Source organism: Pongo abelii, chromosome 12 (genome assembly GCF_028885655.2).
Source record: "Pongo abelii isolate AG06213 chromosome 12, NHGRI_mPonAbe1-v2.0_pri, whole genome shotgun sequence".
NCBI lineage: Eukaryota > Metazoa > Chordata > Mammalia > Primates > Hominidae > Pongo > Pongo abelii.
In genome coordinates this window covers 102,318,517-102,337,838 of record NC_071997.2, presented here as the reverse complement: position 1 = coordinate 102,337,838, position 19,322 = coordinate 102,318,517, and the positions used below count along the sequence as shown (strand labels likewise).

Here is a 19,322-nt window from a genome sequence, read left to right as displayed (position 1 = left end):
GGTGTCCTCATTACTACTGGGCAAGTGTGGGAGTGTCAGCCCCTCTTTAGGACTCTACTGATACCACTGGAAGGGGATGGCCTTCTTACCCCTGGGCGGAGGTGAAAGTTCTGACTCTCTGCTAGGCCTCCTCTGATACCACGCCAGTGGGGATGAGAAGGGGTGTCTTATTACTGCCAGGTGGGAGGAGGAATCCAGGCTCTCCAGGTGGTCTCCACAGATACTCCCTGGCAGGGGAAGGGGGTCTTATTACCACCTGGCAGGGAAGGAAGTCTAGACTTCTCCAATATCACCCCTGAAAGGATAAGGGGTGGAGACACCTGGGAGCCTGAACAACATTGCAGCCTTGTAAGGGTGGAAACTTAGGCTCCCTACATGGCTTTTGCTGTTGTGGGTGGGGGTGGGCCATGGTTTTTTTCTGTGATATTGGCTGGAGGGCATGTTGTTTGTTGCTCAGTTCTTTGGCTTAGGAGAGCAGGGGTTTGTTTTTTGTTTTTTTGTTTTTGTTTTTAAGCTGGTTGTCTGTGGTATATGATGAGGCAAAAAGAAAACCCAGGGAACTCACCACCATATTTTCCATGGGTCCCAAGATCCCTACCTGGTTTGCCTTATCTGTATCTTCAGAGTCCAGAGTCTTCCCATATTTGTTTACGTATAATGGCCAGGATTTTTGGTTGTACTTAGCTAGAGCAGTAGGAAAAACTACATCTACTTGATCTTGCTGGAAGCGAAAGTTGGACAGGGATTACTTCTTTATGGAAGAAAATAACAGGGTGGAAATTGAGATGCATGAATTAGCCAGTAAGACACTGAAGGAGCTAGTTTTGGGTTAGTTACTTGGAAGTGACAGCTTAACTATGTCTTTATTTCTCCAAGAGAATTCTGTGGGTCATTGCTCAGTAAAACCAAACTCTCTTTAGTTTTAGATCTCTTAAGAGGTTTGACAGTATAGTGAATTACTTTATTTCTGAATTGAGATATAAATTAATAATATAATTTCTGGCTTAACACCTGGTAGAGAAAAATTTATCTTTGTGAAAGATTAGTTTTATGGAGGGGATTAACTCCAGTTTTCTCTAGTGGTTGTCAGAGATCTTGGAGCTGTGGATCCTTATCTAAAAGAAAGAAAAGTGTAGCAGTTCAGATCTATGTAAGGAAAATTTGTGAAAGTCTGAAACCTACCAAAAGGATTACTGAATATCTTCAGTGGAACCCAGGTGCTGGCTAGAGCATTTTCATGGTTACTACTCTGGGGTCTGTAGCTTTCATTGTTTTTGATGTATTTTACAACCTTGTAAGTTGTGAATAACAATAATACAAATTATTCTTGCCCTTTTACATGCAAAGGATATTTGTTGGAAGTACAATGGATTTCTTTTTCTCTTTCGTGGAAGAAGCCAGTTTTTTATCTGTTAAGCAAATTCATTTCAGTATTCCCCATTGCCTAAGTATGTGTCTGCTCTTTGGATTCTCATTTAAACCAGTTGGAACATCTTATTTGTTCCCTAATTAGAGTCATAGAGGTGTTGATTTTATATTTGTATGAGAGACACAATGCCACCTTTTTGTTTGTTTTAGTTATCCTTTAACAGCTTGAACTCCAAATTTAGCCTGAGTTTGAATCCCATTTACTGTTGTGATTTGGGTCAGGGAATTTTATTTTTTAACCTAAGCGTGTGTTACTTCCTATAAAAAGGAATTTATAGTATTATCTTCTTTCCATGGTTAGTGTGAGGATTAAAAGAGATGTTGTAAGTTACACACTTCTCATAGTACCTCATATATCATAAGAATTCTTTTTTAAAAACTCTTTATTAGAAGACTGTGGGCAACTAATTTTACCTTCCTGAGACTTCGTTTCATATTCTGTTAAAAAAAAAAAAAAAGAGGCAGCTTTTCACTTGGTTGTTAGGTTGTAAGTTTCACTGGCAATAATTGGAAAGAATAGAGTGTAGTAGCTGACAATAGTTGCCTTTGGAGAAGTAGACATTTCTAATACGCAGTGACCTTGCTGCTCTGAGAAAGGGAAATGTAGAAGTTTTATCTGGTGAGCAGTTAGTTAGAACAGCATCCTGGCAATTCAATTCAGTAAACAGTGGTTGAGAAGACCCTGCTCTATCTGGCTTTGTACTACGAAGAAGCATTAGGGCTGGAAGTGTGCTATGATCTTTTTGCTTTAAAACAGTTTGGAGGGTGGATCTTGATAGATGAAGGCTTTAGTGCTGCCAAGGACCTTGGTAGATTTGGGCATGCTCCTCAGGGAGTAGGAACTGGGAAGGGTTGGATTTTGCCTAATCTAAGAATAGCTGTTGGGAGTTTCAAGAGCAATTTTTGGATGAGTAGGGAGGTAGGGTGATTGAGGAAGAGGGAGGAACTGGAATGATGTCTCAATGATGTTATTTAAATTGACTTTTCCCTCTGACCCTCAGTATTTATTGTTTTCCTTAAGTGTTTTATTGGGAGTAGAGAGTGATGGTGGGTGGGAGTGGAATATACCTGGTGAACTGGTTGAGTCTGAAGAGAGGATACACAGAAACTGAGAATTTAAATTTCCCAAAATCAGTGCTCGTCCAAGGGAAGACCTTGGTCTACTGTGAATAGTGTAATTGGATTGGGTTGGTGGGTCCTTCAAGACAGGGGCATTCCCAGCTACTATGACATTAGGATAATGAAAGTAAGCCTCAATGCAAAGTCTACTGTGTGAATGTAAGAAGCTTACCTATATACCTATAAATGTAGATATGTATATACTTATATTTATAACTGAGTAACATTCATTCTGATATAAGGAAATTACTATAAACAAAAGCAAGAGTTTCTCTACTGCAAATATATTTTAAAGTTTTATGCAAAATAAAATGGTTTTTGTAATTTGGCAGTAGAATCAGGATCCAGGAAATGAGCAGCGTGTGGTCATGCTTGCTTTCGTTCTTTAGGAAGGTCTTTGGGTTCCTCTAGCCATCTTTGAAACTTGAATACCCTATGTGTTACAAAGTGTGGGGGAAAGGAGCTGCCCCTTACCTGTTTCTTCTTGGGTTGGGATCTAGGCTGTGATTTTGCCCTTGCCGTTCACATTCTGGCTCAGGGAGAAGCAGAAGCTCCAAGGACCTGGCCAGTGTTAACATTTCAGCTGCCCTCTCTCTCTGGAACTTTATAGAGGTGGCATGCATATTGGGCTCTCACCTCAGTCTTTTGGCATTCCCTTCCTAAGCACTATGACCCAGCTTCCTGAGTTGCCCTGTGGATTAATCCATTCAGTACTCAGATGTTTCAGGTCCCTGGGCCCGTATTCTGTTTACTCCGTGAACCATCTGATGAGCCCAGTGCACTGTTCCCAAACTCTGCTTTCTCTATTTTCTCCCATTTGTCATGTTCACAGGCTGAAAAACAGAGTGGGTACTGTCTTCTGGGAAGCTGGCAACAAATGGATGATGTGATATATGCATTCCAGGGGAAGGTAAATTGTGATGCTTCTGAACCCATGGTTAAGTTAACGAGGCAGTTTCTAGCTACTGCACATACTTCATAAAGCAGGACTCTAAAAGCTTTGGGTAAGTCTTTGTAATGATTTAGATGCTTGAGGTTTTTGTCTTGCTTCATATATCTGAACACAAAGCTTTTTGAATTGATCATAGTTTGTTCCTGTTTATGTTGTATTGTTGACATATTCTATGCTTGTTCTATAACCTTTTCATTGAAAAATAAGCATTCATTTCTGTTGGAGGGAGATAAATGTCCTTTTATAGAAAATAAAATAACACATTTCTGTGAAAGAACAAACCCAGCATTTCTGTTTGGCATTTGGTTGTGTGATTCTTTTTGGATCTTTATTTTAAAGATTAGTTACCATTTTGTTTAGAGTCGAAAATATTAAATTTTTTGGAGGTTATCCCTTACACTTTCTGCTGCATGCAGTAACTTGATTTTGTTTGACATAGGAGCTTATGTGACACCATTAGCTAGTATCCTCCTTTGGAAACAGTGAGGGTTTGGGGAGTCCAGCGGGGGTTCATCTATGTGGATAACTGACAACTGATTCTGGCCATGTCCTCTCTCATCTCTAGGCTCATAATCTCCATCTGCCCAGTGTTCATCTGTAATCTCTGGCTGCCACCTCAGTCTCAATTTGATTAAAACTAAATTCATTCTCAATCCCATATTCAGTTTCCTGCCAGGTTATGTCTGTCTCTGTTTATTTAATTGTCCAGGCTTGAACCTTCTTAGATAATTTCGACACCCTCCCCCTCAGCCTTTTTCTATTGCTGCTGCTTTTGTAATGCTTTTGATGTTTTTTCTCCTGATCTTTATGCTTGCATTACTTCAGTAGTCTACTAGTCAGTTTCTGGAATAATAGTCTCCATTTCTTGTGTATGTGATATGATGAAGAATCTATTATATCTGGCCTTTGTCTTTGGTTCCTGACAATGAGCTTCAAAAAATCTTGGGATTTCCTTATAGATGTATCTTTTGTTATTCATAACAAGAGTCTCTTTTGACCACACCTGAGTTTATCCTAATAAGGTGACTCTGGGTGGGCCCTTAGATAGTTCAAGAAAGGAGCTGTCCACATCAGAGAGACCTTGGAACTTTTAGCCCCATCCCCTGGTCTCTGGGGAGGGGGCAGTGACTGGATAGCAAAGCCCAGTCATCTGGCTAGTGATTTAATCACTCATGCCTAGGTTATGAAGCCCCATATAAAAACCCTGGAATAGCAGTGAACATGCTGGTTTGCTAGGAGGATGACACCTGGATTTCTTCAGGAGACAGCACGGAAGCTTTGCGTCCCTCTGCCCTCTTGCCTAGACCTTGCCCTTGCTCTGTGCACCTCTTCCATTGGGCTGTTCCTGAGTTGTAGCCTTTATAATGAAACTGTGATTGTTTAAGTATAGTGCTTTCAGTGATTTCTGTGAGAATCGTTGAAACTAAAGGGAGGTTTTGGGAATCTCTGAATTTGTAGCCAAGTTGGACATTAGTGTGGATAGCCTGGAGATAACTGAAGTGAGGGCAGTCTTGTTGGAAACCTTGCTCTTTAACTTGTGGGATCTGATACGAACTCCAGGTAGTGTCAGAATTGAGTTGAATTGTAGGACACCTAGTTGGTGTCAGAGAATTGGTCTCAGAGTGCAGTGTGCTTACCCTTTGACAGGCATTGTGGTATGTGCGCTGCATGCATTATTTCATGTAATGCCCACCATGGTAAGACCTAGGTTTTTTTTTTTATTTGTTTCTAGTTAGTTTTTGGTGTTTTTATTGTTGTTGCTGTTTTGTTTGTTTTTTGAAACGGGGTCTCACTATGTTGCTTCCACTTGTCTTGAACTCCTAGGCTGAAGTGGTCCTCCGGCCTCAGCCTCCTGAGTGGCTGAGACTACAGGTGTGTGCCACCAAGCCTGGCCCACGTCTGATTTTATCATCTTTGTTTTACTGGTAAGGAAAGCCATAACTTGCCCATTGTCACAGAGCAAGGAAGCGTTGGAGAAGTCAGTGCTTTCTGACTTTAAAGCCCTTTACTTAACCCTTTATGTTAGGCCAACTATCTTCCTTGCTGTAGACATTATTACTCTCCTCTAGTCTGGCTGCTGTGGACCACTTTTTCTAAATTAAACTTTTGTCACGTCATTTTTGAACTCAGAACTTTCAGTTACTCTCCATTACTGTAGGATAAAACCCATTATTTGCAGGCAGCCATTCAAGGCCCACTGGAGTCCAATAGGCTCAAATTAATGCTGTCCCAGTCTTTATATACAACAAAAGAAAACAAACACCTATTGTGTTTCTTAGATGGGGCACTCAGTTTGTATCTCCAGTAAGTTGCACTGGAGATGAAACTGTGTATAATTGGAAAGTTAGAGTATATGAAAAGAATGTCTGTATAAAAATAACACATGCTGACCAAGTCAGTAGTACAGGTGATAAGATGCTTCTAGAGTTCAAAAGAGGCACAGCTTCACTGAGCAGGTGTATCTTGAGCTTAGCATTGAAGAGGTGGTAGTATTTTGAGAATTGTGACTGAGGGGAGGACCCTTCTGCTCAGGAAGACCATGAGTGAACTGGAAAGGCAGTGTTGATGACAATGAATACTTAGGGAAACTTCTGAAACCAGGGTCTATTCCTTGTCCCCAGACAAGTTGAAAGTTGCAGCATAGTGTTTTAACTGACAGAGCTTGTGCTAAAGCTTTGTCCTTTGAAGCTAGAGTTGTTTAGAATGAACCAAAATCTATTTCAGGGCTAGCCTACATGATAAGGTTGGGTGATTATGTTATAAGAATTACCTTTTTTTGTGTTACCTGAGCTGATCAAAGGAAATTTTAAACTATAAAAGTTCAAAAATATTTTTGGTAGTAGAACATGAGAATAAACATATTCAAAGTAACCAGTCTGAATAGGGAGCATTCTTCAGCATAGATAAGTTTTGGTAAATAGATAGTTTTAAAAAGTCTTCTTTGTACATGAACTCACATCATTATACCCAATCTCTTGGTATTTTTTAGGGTTAGAATCTCTCCTGACCAGCTACTTGGGAGTGCCAGCTACTTGGGAGGCTGAGGCAGGAGGATTGCTTTAGTTGCTCAGGAGTTCAACACCAGTTTGGGCAACATAGCAACATTGTCTCTCTTAATAAAAAAAAGTCAACTTGAATGCTATATAAGTAATATTTATACATTTATATATTTATACAAATATATATACATTTATATATTTATAAAAAATATATAAAGAACAGATCAGAATTACATTACTCAGAGATAGTTGATAACCATGTTTATTTTTATTGTGCTACTCTTATTTATGTCATTACCTATACAATTTTGTAGCCCACTTTTTTCACTTTATATTATTAGGATTTTCCCGTGTCATAAGATTTTTCGAAAACATGGTTTCTATCAATATACAAACATGTTATCATACATAGAGATTTCTTTTTTTGTTTTCTCCTTTAATTAAAAACAGAGTCATTCATTATTTTGTAAGTTGCTTTCTTCACTTCACTGGTCATGTCTACCTTTCTGAGTGACTGCTTATGTTAATGTATAGTCAGCCCTCTGTATCCACAAGTTTTGCATTCATAGATTCAACCAACCATGGATCAAAAATATTTGAAAAAGAATTGCCTCTGTACTGAACATGTACAGACTTTTTTCTTGTCATTGTTCCCTAAACAGTATAACTATTTATATAGCGGTACATTGTATTAGATATTATGAGTAATTTAGAGATAAAGTATGTTGGAGGATGTGAGCAGGCTATATGCAGATATGATGTCATTTTATATAAGGAACTTGTGCATATGTTGATTTTGATGTCCTCAAGAGGCCCTGGAACAGATCCTCCATGGGTATTGAGATGACTGTGCTTCACTTTTTAAAAACTGGTTGCATAATATTCCAGTTGTATGGCTATGCCCTGATTTAACCATTTCTCTGTTGATGGACATTTATAGTATTTCTAATTTTCACATACAAATAGTGCCTCCGTGAGCATTTTTATCTTGTATTTTCTTACTTTTATGAGTACTTTTGTAGGATAGATTAGAATGAAATTATTGTATAAAAAGGTATATGTGTTTTATAATTTGCCAGCCATGCTGAATTTGCCTTTTAAAAGGGCTCTGTCAGTTGATTCTCTTAGCAATTGTATGTTTGAGGCCTTATTTTCCTATACCCTCACTTTGCTGGATACTATCATTGTCAAATATGAAAAAGTAATTGGAAACATGGTGTCATGTTACATTAGTCTGATTTCTTTCCCTTTTTTTTTAGTGTTCCTTTTGTATGTGACTCTTGATTCTTGGCCCATTTTTCTATTGTAATTCTATAATGTTTTCATATTTTACATGTAACTCTTTAATTCATCTGGAATTTATTTTGATTTTATGGAATGAAACTGCTTGATTCTGGAGGAGATTCAAGGGCTAGTGGGTCTTGAAATTGTGTGTCTGGAAAAATTTAGAGGGTAAAAATAAATTTTGCTGCCTTTGGAAAGTAGTTGTCTCAAATTTATTTAAAAACTTAGTTTATTATTACCCAACTCTATAAAGTATGTTGGGGCAATAAGAAAATCTTGCCAACAAAAAGACCCCTTCTTACCAATATAGAAGAGAAAGAACGCTCTGTTTTTATTTGCATGTCAGATACGTGCAGATAGGTAGTTTGAGACTACAAAATTTGAGCAGAATTTAACTCATACAGTAAAACAGACAAAACTTCTCTTGTATTTTTGGGGTAAATGGATATACCCTGTGATAGTTTCCTGTGCACCTGATGAAATTCCTGAGTTAATTTCAGTGGTGTTTGTTTGCAGTGTCTGGGGTCAGAAGGCCTATGACCTTGTCGTTGTGAATCTGGAGACTAGGATAGTATCTAATTCCTGACGAAAAGGCTTGGCCTATTAGGGTTTTTTTGTTTTTGTTCTTTTTAAATTTTTACTTTTTGTTTGATTTTTTACACAGAGATGGAATTTTGCCATGTTTCCCAGGCTGGTTTCAAACTCCTGAGCTCAAGCAGTCTGCCCACAAAGAGCTGGGATTACAGGCATGAGCCACCATGACTGGCCAGGCCTGTTAGGTTTTAAAGAGATCCTCTGTGGTAGGCTGAAAATGGTTCTCTAAAATATTCAAGTCCTAATCCTGGAACCTGTGAAATGCTACCTTGTATGTTAAAAAAATGGTTTTTGTAATTAAATTGAGGATCTTGATGTCTAGGGCACTTATCCTGGATTATGTGAGTGATCCCTAAAAGCAATCCTGTATATCTTTATCAAAGTGAGGCAGAGGGAGATTATACATACACAGAGGAGGAGGAGGCAGTTGGACCAGGAGGTAGAGATTTGAGTGTTATGGCCACAAGTCAAGGCATTCCCGCAGCCATCAACAGCTGGAATAAGCAAGGAACAGATTCTCCCCTGGAGCCTTTGGAGGGAGTGTGACCTTGCTTTTGTTCTAGTGATACTGCTTTCAGACTTTTTTTGGCCTCTAGGAGTGGAAGAGAATAACTTTCTGTTTTAAGCCACCAAGTAATTTGTTACAGCAGCCATAGGAAACTACTGTACACCCTAAAGACAAAAGGGCTGTGTCCCTTTTATTAAAACAAGAAAAATTCATTCATTATATTTACTGTGTTAATTATTGTGAATGGCACTTAATTCTTATCTACTCTTTGCTAATCACCATTATTTATTGGTTCTCAGTGTTGAATAACAGGCTTAAACACTCTACCAAAATGACATTAAAATGGAAAGTTAACCTCAATAGTAAAGTTAATAGAGAAATATTTTGACTTTTTTTAAGCCTGGAAAGTGAGTAATTTAGAATCATTTATATTATTTTGAGATTTGCTTTTGAATTGAGGACAATAAAGTCTATTTATTTCTCTTATTAGTGAAGTGGCATGAAAGAACAAAAGTCTTCTTTAACAGAAAGAATTTCAAGTCCATTGCATTTTGTTAAAACTTTCCCCCTACTGTACAAATTTTATTTTTTTCAACCAAGTGGTAGATTATATAACTAATGTTACAATTTTTTTCTGATTTTTTAACTGACATATAATTTCTTATATTTTTGATGAAGTAACTCTTTAGAGTTGTCTAGATAAGTTGTATTTTTTCAGTTTGCTGACAAACTTACTATTTTTCTTGCTTTATTAAAAATGATTAATTTCCTAATTCTTCTTTTACCTATTTGATAATTCTTTATTTTATTAGAATTGTTAGGACTTTGTAAAATTTTTCATAAAGAACCAAGCTCATTTTAAAGTTCTGCTGTTTTTTCTGTGTTTTCTTTTTTTCTTTTCTTTCTTTCTTTCTTTTTTTTTTTTGAGACAGGGTCTCACTGCCACCTAGGCTGGGCTCGAGCTCCTGGACTCAAGTGATCCTCCCACCTTGGCTTCCCAAAGTGCTGGGATTGTAAGCATGAGTCAATGTGCCTGACCCTTTCTGTGTGTTGTTATCTAATCAGTCATTTTTACTGTCATCCATATTTCTATTTTTGTTTTTTAATCACACCTTCTATTTTAAAATTTTGACTGCTTGATTTTAAAATTTGGATTGCTTAGTTTTTGTTCTGTTTATTTAAATATTATTTTAGAAAGTATTTCAGTACAGCTTTGTATGAATCCTGTAACTTTTGATATGCGATGTCTTTATGTTTTTTCTAAATATTCTCTTGCACTGGTTCTAAACTTTGGTGAATATCAGTCTCAGCTGGCAGGCTTATTAAAAATGCAGATATTCCAACTCTACTTAACACTCTGGGTATAGGGCCTGAGCTTCTGCATTTTTAACAAGCTCCCCACCCCCCAGTAATCTGGATTAACATCAACATATGGGAACTACAAGTCTTATATATTTTTAATTTTTTCATTAATTCAGCAATTATTTAGGAAGGCTTAAGAATTTCAAATCTTTAGGGTTGTTTGTGTTGAATTACTCTTAGTTTTATTATGTTGTAATCAGAAGCTTGCCCTGCAAAATTTATTTTTTATTTTTTTAAAATTATACTTTAAGTTCTAGGGTACATGTGCACAATGTGCAGGTTTGTTACGTATGTATACATGTGCCATGTTGGTGTGCTGTACCCATTAACTCGTCATTTACATTAGGTATATCTCCTAATGCTGTCCCTCCCCTCTCCCCCGACCCCACAACAGGCCCCGATGTGTGATGTTCCCCTTCCCGTGTCCAAGTGTTCTCATTGTTCAATTCCCACCTATGAGTGAGAATATGTGGTGTTTGGTTTTTTGTCCTTGCGATAGTTTGCTGAGAATGATGGTTTCCAGCTTCATCCATGTCCCTACAAAGGACATGAACTCATCCTTTTTTATGGCTGCATAGTATTCCATGGTGTATATGTGCCACATTTTCTTAATCCGGTTTATCATTGATGGACATTTGGGTTGGTTCCAAGTCTTTGCTATTGTGAATAGTGCCGCAATAAACATACATATGCATGTGTCTTTATAGCAGCATGATTTATAATCCTTTGGGTATATACCCAGTAATGGGATGGCTGGGTCAAATGGTATTTCTAGTTCTAGATCCTTGAGGAATCGCCACACTGTCTTCCACAATGGTTGAACTAGTTTACAGTCCCACCAGCAGTGTAGAAGTGTTCCTGTTTCTCCACATCTTCTCCAGCACCGGTTGTTTCCTGACTTTTTAATGATTGCCATTCTAACAGGTGTGAGATGGTATCTCATTGTGGTTTTGATTTGCATTTCTCTGATGGCCAGTGATGATGAGCGTTTTGTCATGTGTCTTTTGGCTGCATAAATGTCTTCTTTTGAGAAGTGTATGTTCATATCCTTTGCCCACTTTTTGATGGGGTTGTTTGATATTTTTCTTGTAAATTTGTTTGAGTTCTTTGTAGATTCTGGATATTAGCCCTGTGTCAGATGAGTAGATCGCAAAAATTTTCTCCCATTCTGTAGGTTGCCTGTTCACTCTGATGGTAGTTTCTTTTGCTGTGCAGAAGCTCTTTAGTTTAATGAGATCCCATTTGTCAATTTTGGCTTTTGTTGCCATTGCTTTTGGTGTTTTAGACATGAAGTCATTGCCCATGCCTATGTCCCGAATGGTATTGCCTAGGTTTTCTTCTAGGGTTTTTACAGTTTTAGGTCTAACATTTAAGTCTTTAATCCATCTTGAATTAATTTTTGTATAAGGTGTAAGGAAGGGATCCAGTTTCAGCTTTCTACATATGGCTAGCCAGTTTTCCCAGCACCAGCACCATTTATTAAATAGGGAATCCTCTCCCCATTTCTTGTTTTTGTCAGGTTTGTCAAAGATCAGATGGTTGTAGATGTGTGGTATTATTTCTGAGGGCTCTGTTCTGTTCCATTGGTTTCTCTCTCTGTTTTGGTACCAGTACCATGCTGTTTTGGTGACTGTAGCCTTGTAGTATAGTTTGAAGTCAGGTGGCGTGATGCCTCCAGCTTTGTTCTTTTGGCGTAGGATTGACTTGGCAATTGCCCTGCAAAATTAATTGAAATTTCCATGTGGTCATTTGTAAATGACCTCCACTGTGGTTAGTTGGGAACAAATATAGCCATTTGATATATATCTGTTTTTTTTTATTGAGGTGAAATTTACTTTACAAGAAATTAAGCTTCTTAAAGTGGACAAATCAGTGGCATTGCGTACATTCATGTGTTGTGCCACCACCACTGCTGTCTAGTTTCAAAACATTTTTATCACCTCAAAGGAAACTGTGTACCATTAAGCAGTTGCTCCCTTCTCCCCAGCCTCTGGCAACCACCAGTCTGCTTTCATTTCTATGGATTTGCCTATTCTGAATATTTCATATAAATGAAATTATGCAATACGTGACCTTTTGTGTCTTCTTCACTTAGCATAATGTTTTCAAGGTTTATTTAACTCTTTGAGAAACTGCTATTTTACATTCCCACTAGCAATATATGAGGGTTGCAAATTTTCTGCATCCTTACCAATGCTTGTTATTTTCCATTTTTAAAATTGTGCCCGTGCTAGTGGGTATATAGTGATATCTCATTGTGGTTTTGATTTGCATTTCCCCAGTGATGTATGATGTTGAGTAGCTTTTCATATGCTTATCAACCATTTGTATGTTTTCTTTGGAAAAATATCTATTCAAGTCCTTTGCTCATTTAAAAAAGTTATTTGTCTTTTTGTTGTTGAGTTGTAAGAGTTCTTTATATATTCTGGATACCAGACCCTTGACTTGTGAATTTTTCTTCCATTCTGTGGGTTGTCTTTTCATTTTCTTGATGGTGGTCTTTCATGGGCAAAAGTTTTTAATCTGAATGCAGTCCAGTTGATTTTTTTTTTCTTTTGTTGCTCATGTTTCTGGTGTCACATGTAACAATCCCTTGCCAAATCCAAGGTTGTGAAGATTTACCTTTGTTTTCGTATAAGAATTTTATAGTTTAATCTTTTGTGTTTAGGTTGTTGATAGATTTTGAATGAGTTTGAGGACACCTTCATTCTTTTGCCTGTAGCTATCCAGTAGTATCATTTGTTACAGATATTTTTCTCTCTCCATTGAATGGTCTTTGCACCCTTGTTGAAACTCAGTTGGCCATAGATGTGTGGTCATAATTCTGGACTCTCAACTAATTGGGCTACAGATCTCTTCTTTTTTTTTTTTTTTTTTTTTTGAGACGGAGTCTAGCTCTGTCGCCCAGGGTGGAGTGCAGTGGTGTGACCTGGACTCACTACAACCTCCGCCTCTGGGGTTCAAGCGATTCTTCTGCCTCAGTCTGCCGAGTAGCTGGGACTACAGGTGCCCGCCACCACACCCGGCTGAGACTACAGGCACGTGCCACCCGTGCCCAGCTAATTTTTTGTATTTTTAGTAGAGAGCCAGGATGGTCTCGATCTCCTGACCTCATGATCCACCTGCTTTGGCGTCCCAAAGTGCTGAGATTACATGCGTGAGCCACTGCACCTGGCCCTAATTTTTGTATTTTTTAGTAGAGACAGCGTTTCGCTATGTTGGCCAAGCTAGTCTCAAACTTCCGGCCTCAAGTGATCCACCCGCCTCAGCCTCCCAAAGTGCTGGGATTACAGGCATGAGTCACCACGCCCAGCGAGAATCCGCATCTGATTGGTTGGGTCAGGAATGAAATCACATGAGTGTCAAAATGGTCTTGTGTGTCGAGTCAGTTTCGGGTGGGGGTTACAGGGCCAGTTGAGTCAATTTCATGGTATGAGTAACCCAGGTGGCATCAGTTGGTCCACCAGAACACGAGGTCTGAAAAATACCTCAAGAATCAGCCTTGAGTTTTACAATAATGAGGTAATCTATTGGGGTAATCGGGGAAGTTACAAGTCTTATGACCACTGGCTAGTGACTCTTGTCTAGTAAGTAATTACAAAAAAGACAAGTTAGAAAATAGTGTCTTGTTATTATTTAACTATGCTTAAGTCTTAGCAGAATTCAGGCTCCTACTGTAATTCTGACCTTGTGTCCTTTTGTTATTTTTTACGAAGATGGTTTTGGTCTCTAAACAAGGAGGGGGTTAGTTTTGGGAAAGGACTATTATCATATTTGCTTTAAAGTTAAAATATAAACTAAATTCCTCCCATAGTTGGCTTGGCCTATGTGCAGGAATGAGCAAAGACAGCTTATGAGGTTAGAAGCAAGATGGAGTCAGCTACGTTAGGGTTTTCTCACTGTTATAATTTTGCAAAGGCTTAGTACCACACTGTTTTGATTACTGTAGCCTCTTAGTAAGTTTTGAAATTGGGAAGCGTGAGTCCTCCAACTTTGTTCTTTTTCAGTATTGTTTTGGCTACTTGGAACCACTTGCAATTCCATTCATATTTGGTGATTGGCTTTTCCATTTCTGCAAAAGTTATTGGAATTTTGATAGAGATTGAATTGAAACTGTAGATTGCTTTGAGTAGTATTGCCATGTTAACAGTATTGTCTTTTATTTATTTATTCTTTCTTTTTTTTTTTTTTTTTTGAGGCAGAGTTTTGCTCTGTTGCCCAGGCTGGAGTGCAGTGGTGCGATCTTGGCTCACTGCAACCTCTGCCTCCTGGGTTCAGGCAATTCTCTGCCTCAGCCTCCCGAGTAGCTGGGATTACAGGCGCCCACCACCACGCCTGGCTAATTTTTTGTATTTTTAATAGAAACAGAGTTTCACCATTTTGGCCAGGCTGATCTTGAACTCCTGAGCTCGTGATCCACCTGCCTTGGACTCCCAAAGTGCTGGGATTACTGGCACGAGCCACTGCACCTGGCCTATTTATTTATTTTCTAAGACAGAGTCTCACAATGTTGCCCAGGCTGGAGTGCAGTGGTGTGATCTCAGCTCACTGCAACCTCCGCCTCCCAGGTTCAAGCGATTCTTCTGCCTCAGCCTCCTGAGTAGCTGGAACTACAGGTGTGTGCCACCACGCCCGACTAGTTTTTGTATTTTTAGTAGAGACAGGGTTTCGCCATGTTGCCCAGGCTGGCCTTGAACTCCTGACCTCAAGTGATCCACCCGCCTCAGCCTCCCAAAGTGCTGGGATCACAGGCGTGAGCCACTGTGCCTGGCCAGTATTGTCTTTTAATCCCTAAACCTGGTATATCCTTCCATATATTAGATTTTCCTTAATTTGTTAATGTTTTGTGGTTTTCAAAGTGTCTTTTACCTCCTTGGTTAAATTTATTCCTAGGTTTATTCTTTTGATGTTATTGTAAATGGAATTACTCATTTTCCTTTCGGTTTGTTTATTGCTGGTGTATAGAAACATAGTTGATTTTTGTGTGTTGATCTCGTACCTTCAGCTTTGTTGAATTTATTAGCTCTAGTAGTATTTTTGTGGGTTCCTAGGGATTTTCTATACATAGGATCGTGTCACGTGCAGATTCTTCCTTCTGATTTGGATGAATTTTATTTCTTTTTCTTGCCTAATTGTTCTCACTAGAAATTCTAGTACAATGTTGAATAACAATGGTGAAAGCAATCATCCTTGTCTTATTCCTGATTTTAGGGGGAAAGCTTGTAATCACTTTATCCCTGAGTATGAAGTATGAACATCATTGTCATGAACCATTGCTGTGAATTTTTCATACTGCCCTTTTCTTTTAAATCTTTAACATTCTTCTGAGTGGAGTTAACTGGAAAACTTTAAAGAAGCTAATTTAAAATTTTTGCTAGTTTATGGGACATAGTCTCAAAATTGAGAACAGAAGAAGCATCCACATGGTTGTAATTTTTGTCCTTAGGGCTTACATGGGCAAGAATATACAGAAAGCATTTATGGAAAAGGAGTTAAAAGGAGACAGGACTTTCAGAACTCACTGAATAGAAGGTTCCACTTGTTTATTTGGTTTTACTCTCTAAACTGTTGGAGTTGATAATTAAGCCCCTTCTAAGGCTTTACTTTTTGTCACTGGCTTGTAAAACTGGAAAATTTGCCCAGATTAAAACATTAAGCCTTTTAATGTTTTATTTTGTGTTAATTTCTTTCTTGATTTGAGATAAATGTTTATAAACATCAACCAGTTTTTGTTTATGAGGCCTACACTGGAGGAAAGGACTGTAATTACTAATGTTGCATCAGAAGTTGCTCAGACAAATGGAAACTTTTTCTTTTCTTATAAAAGTGGCAGTGCCCCTAGTGTCAGAATGCACATTATTCTTGCATTTGGTAGTGTTCTATTGTCTTTTTGTAGTCATTTTAATGATATTCAGATAGGTTTTATGCAAAATATTTATGATAGGCTGGATCTTAAAAATATTTTTTGCAGGGAGTCAGGAGGTGATTACCTTTCCAGGTAATTTCAGGAATTTTCAGTTTTCCTAAATATTTTTAGGAAGAAACCCAGGTTCTATTAGAATATTTTGTCTCCACAAGTCTTGCCAGTCCCTCCTACCTCCCCCCACAATACCTTGTAATGGGACATTTTGTGCCATGTCTAGCTAATGCATTAGATGAAACTTTTAAGTCACAGTGATGAGGAAGAAAAAAGATTGGCTGTGGATAGTGTGTTGCAACTATTTTTGCATTAAATCATAATTATGCCTTTCTGTCTTCTCTGGAGTTGAAAAAAAAATGATTTGTTGTCTCTGAATATAGTTGATATTTGTGTACCATGTATCCATGGCCTCACCAGTCAGGAGAGAGATTTCCATCTTGGAAAATAGTTTGTCTGGAGTGAATGTTTCTGATTAATTCATTATGTGAGTATGAAAATTACATATGTATGACAATTACATATGGTAGACAATTATATGTGTCTAACTATATTACATATAGAACTACCATATGACAGTTGCATATGCTATATATGAAGACATATATATGTATGTGTGTATACATATATATAAAGTTCTGAACAAGGAGGGCGGGTTGTATGCTTCTTATAGTAAAAGGAATCTGAATCTATTATGATCTTTCTTTTAAGTTAGTGTCCTTGGGATAAGGAGAGCAGGTAGACGGAAGAGAACCTGGTAGGCTTAAAAGCCACCTGATTCTCCTGATTTGGGTCACCCGCATCTGGAACATCCTCTTTAATTTGGTTATCAACATGTTTTTTCATCCCTTTATTTATTCTATAATTCCTTATAATCTTGATAATTTATGAACCTAAACAAAGACTTTTTGTGTTGATTTCTTCAGTGACATAAAAATTAACCTACTTCTGTGGATGGATAGATGAACATGGATGTGTTCTATGGAGCAGAGTCTACCAAAATTATTTTTTTAAATCATCTGAAACAAATTGTGCTATTGGATTGACCATTTTCCTCAGTTGTTTTAACTGTTTACAGGGAATGAATATGAGTGGGCAACAGGTTGTGGTTGCTAGAGTTCATGTCTTCACCATTATCCGCAGTCTGAATATTGGCTCTGAAGGTTCTGAAACCTGGTTTCCTAGTTTTATGCAGTGCAAATTTATACCAGTGAAATTTATAAGGGATTGATTTTCAAAACCCAAAGGCTTGTTGATTAGTTTACATGGGCAGTGGACCTTTCTAGTCCAATTTGCTGTTTGGATTGTTTTTGTGTTGGTATCTGAGTATCAAACAACATGTTACCAATAATAAGAAAACTGTGTAATGTGTTAAAGATAATATAATGACTTATGCAGCTATGAAAATATATGTGTTAAAGAAAAACTCGTAATCAGGGAAGAAGGCAAATGTTATACCTGGTTCAATGGAAAAGTAAAATAACCCACAAATTTATATGGAGTAAAGAAATGTTGAAATGGACCCAAGTGGAGACAAAACTGGTTTGTTGGGGGAGAGGGAGCTGGGGAGAGGCTCAGGAGGACAACTGAACCTGCTCCCTGACAGGATAGAATTTACATGTCCCTCAGTTAACCCATAGTCTACACTGTTGTAAAACAGCTCTCATCAAACAGAATCTGATAAAATGTAGAGGTGTGCTGTATATAAATCATGCCTAGTTTTCCATCAGATTTTTCTCTACATATTACTGTGAATTGCAGTGAGTGGGGGTTAAAAGATTTTTTTTTAATTTAAGAGATAGGGACTTGCTATGTTGCCCAAGCTGGGCTTGAACTCCTTGATCCTCTTGCCTTAGCCTTCTGAGTAGCTGGGAATACAGGCGTGTGCCACAGATATTTGAGTACAGTTCTGGATCCTCTTTGAGCATGATGAGCTTTTAAAATTGTACCATTACCTGGTTAATGCATGAACAGTTTTAATGATTTGGTTTTAAATAATTAAACTTTTTTTTTTTTTTTAAATAGGGCCTCACTCTGTCACCCAGGCTGGAGTGCAATGGCACAATCTTGACTCACAGTAGCCTTGACTTCCTGGGCTCAAGTGATCCTCCTGGCACAGCCTCCTGTGTAGTTGGGACCACAGGTGTGTGCCACCACACACATGGCTAATTTTTAAAAATTTTTTGTAGAGATGAGGTCTCATTTTGTTGCCTAGGCTGGTCTGGAACTCCTAGGCTCAAGCAATTCTCCCCCCTTGTTCTCTCAGAGTGCTAGGATTACAGGCATGAGCCACCACACCTGGCCTTAAATTTGTTAGTTATACGCAGATCCAGGTTCAGATTTACCTTGCTAGTCTTTTTCTGTGTGTGTGAGACAGGGTCTCACTGTTGCCCAGGCTGGAGTGCAGTGGCACAATCATAGCTCATTGTATCCTTGAACTCCTGGGCTCAAGTGATTATTCTGCCTCAGCCTTCCAAGCAGCTGGGATTACAAGCGTGTGCCACCACCACTGGTTAATAAAATTTTTTTTTTTGTAGAGGCAGAGTCTCACTGTGTTGCTCAGGCTGGTCTAGAACTCCTGGGCTCAAGTGATACTTCTGTCTCAGACTCCCACAGTTCTGGGATTACAAAATTGAGTCATGGTCCCTTACTAATCTTATGGAAACTTATAATTTTCTTTTTGGCACTGGATCTTTTTTGGATAGCTGGTGGTGACTTGGCGGCTGGCTGCAAGGGGCAGTATTAAATGTAATCTGGTATTGTATGCTTTTTTTTAATAAACATGTAACCATTAAAATTGCATACAATTATTGGAGGCTATATAATGGGGTTGGAAAGAGTCCCAGCTCTATGATAATCTGGATTACTGACCTGAACAACAACATTTGCAATTACTATGATTTTTGACCTAATTTGTCAGAATCTTCATTTTAATTCATTCTGAACATTTTAATGCATGTTTAAATAGAATAATTTTTTAATTGGCTTGCCTGTTTTATAGAACTCAGCCCAGTATTTTTCTTTTAGCCAGAATAAATGTTGAATGATTCCTTCCTTTTAGCGATTCTTTCTGATACAGTTTCTTCTAATATGTGATGCCCTCTAGTGAATTCAGCCTTTCAGAAATATTTTGAGAAGCAAGATTTTGAGAAGAAGATT

General features: G+C 38.1%; 1 protein-coding gene across 7 annotated transcripts in view; it reads left to right on the top strand.

Moving 5' to 3' along the window:
• Window positions 1-19,322, top strand: part of LCLAT1 (lysocardiolipin acyltransferase 1) — a 196,509-nt gene that overhangs the window by 8,795 nt on the left and 168,392 nt on the right. The window contains exon 2 of one of the 7 annotated variants that reach the window (XM_054548254.2): window positions 3,380-3,551. The exons of the other annotated variants lie outside the window; for them this stretch is intronic. The gene's annotated coding sequence lies outside the window, so the exon portion shown is untranslated. The remainder of the gene's footprint in view (window positions 1-3,379; window positions 3,552-19,322) is intronic. 7 annotated transcript variants of the gene reach the window in all.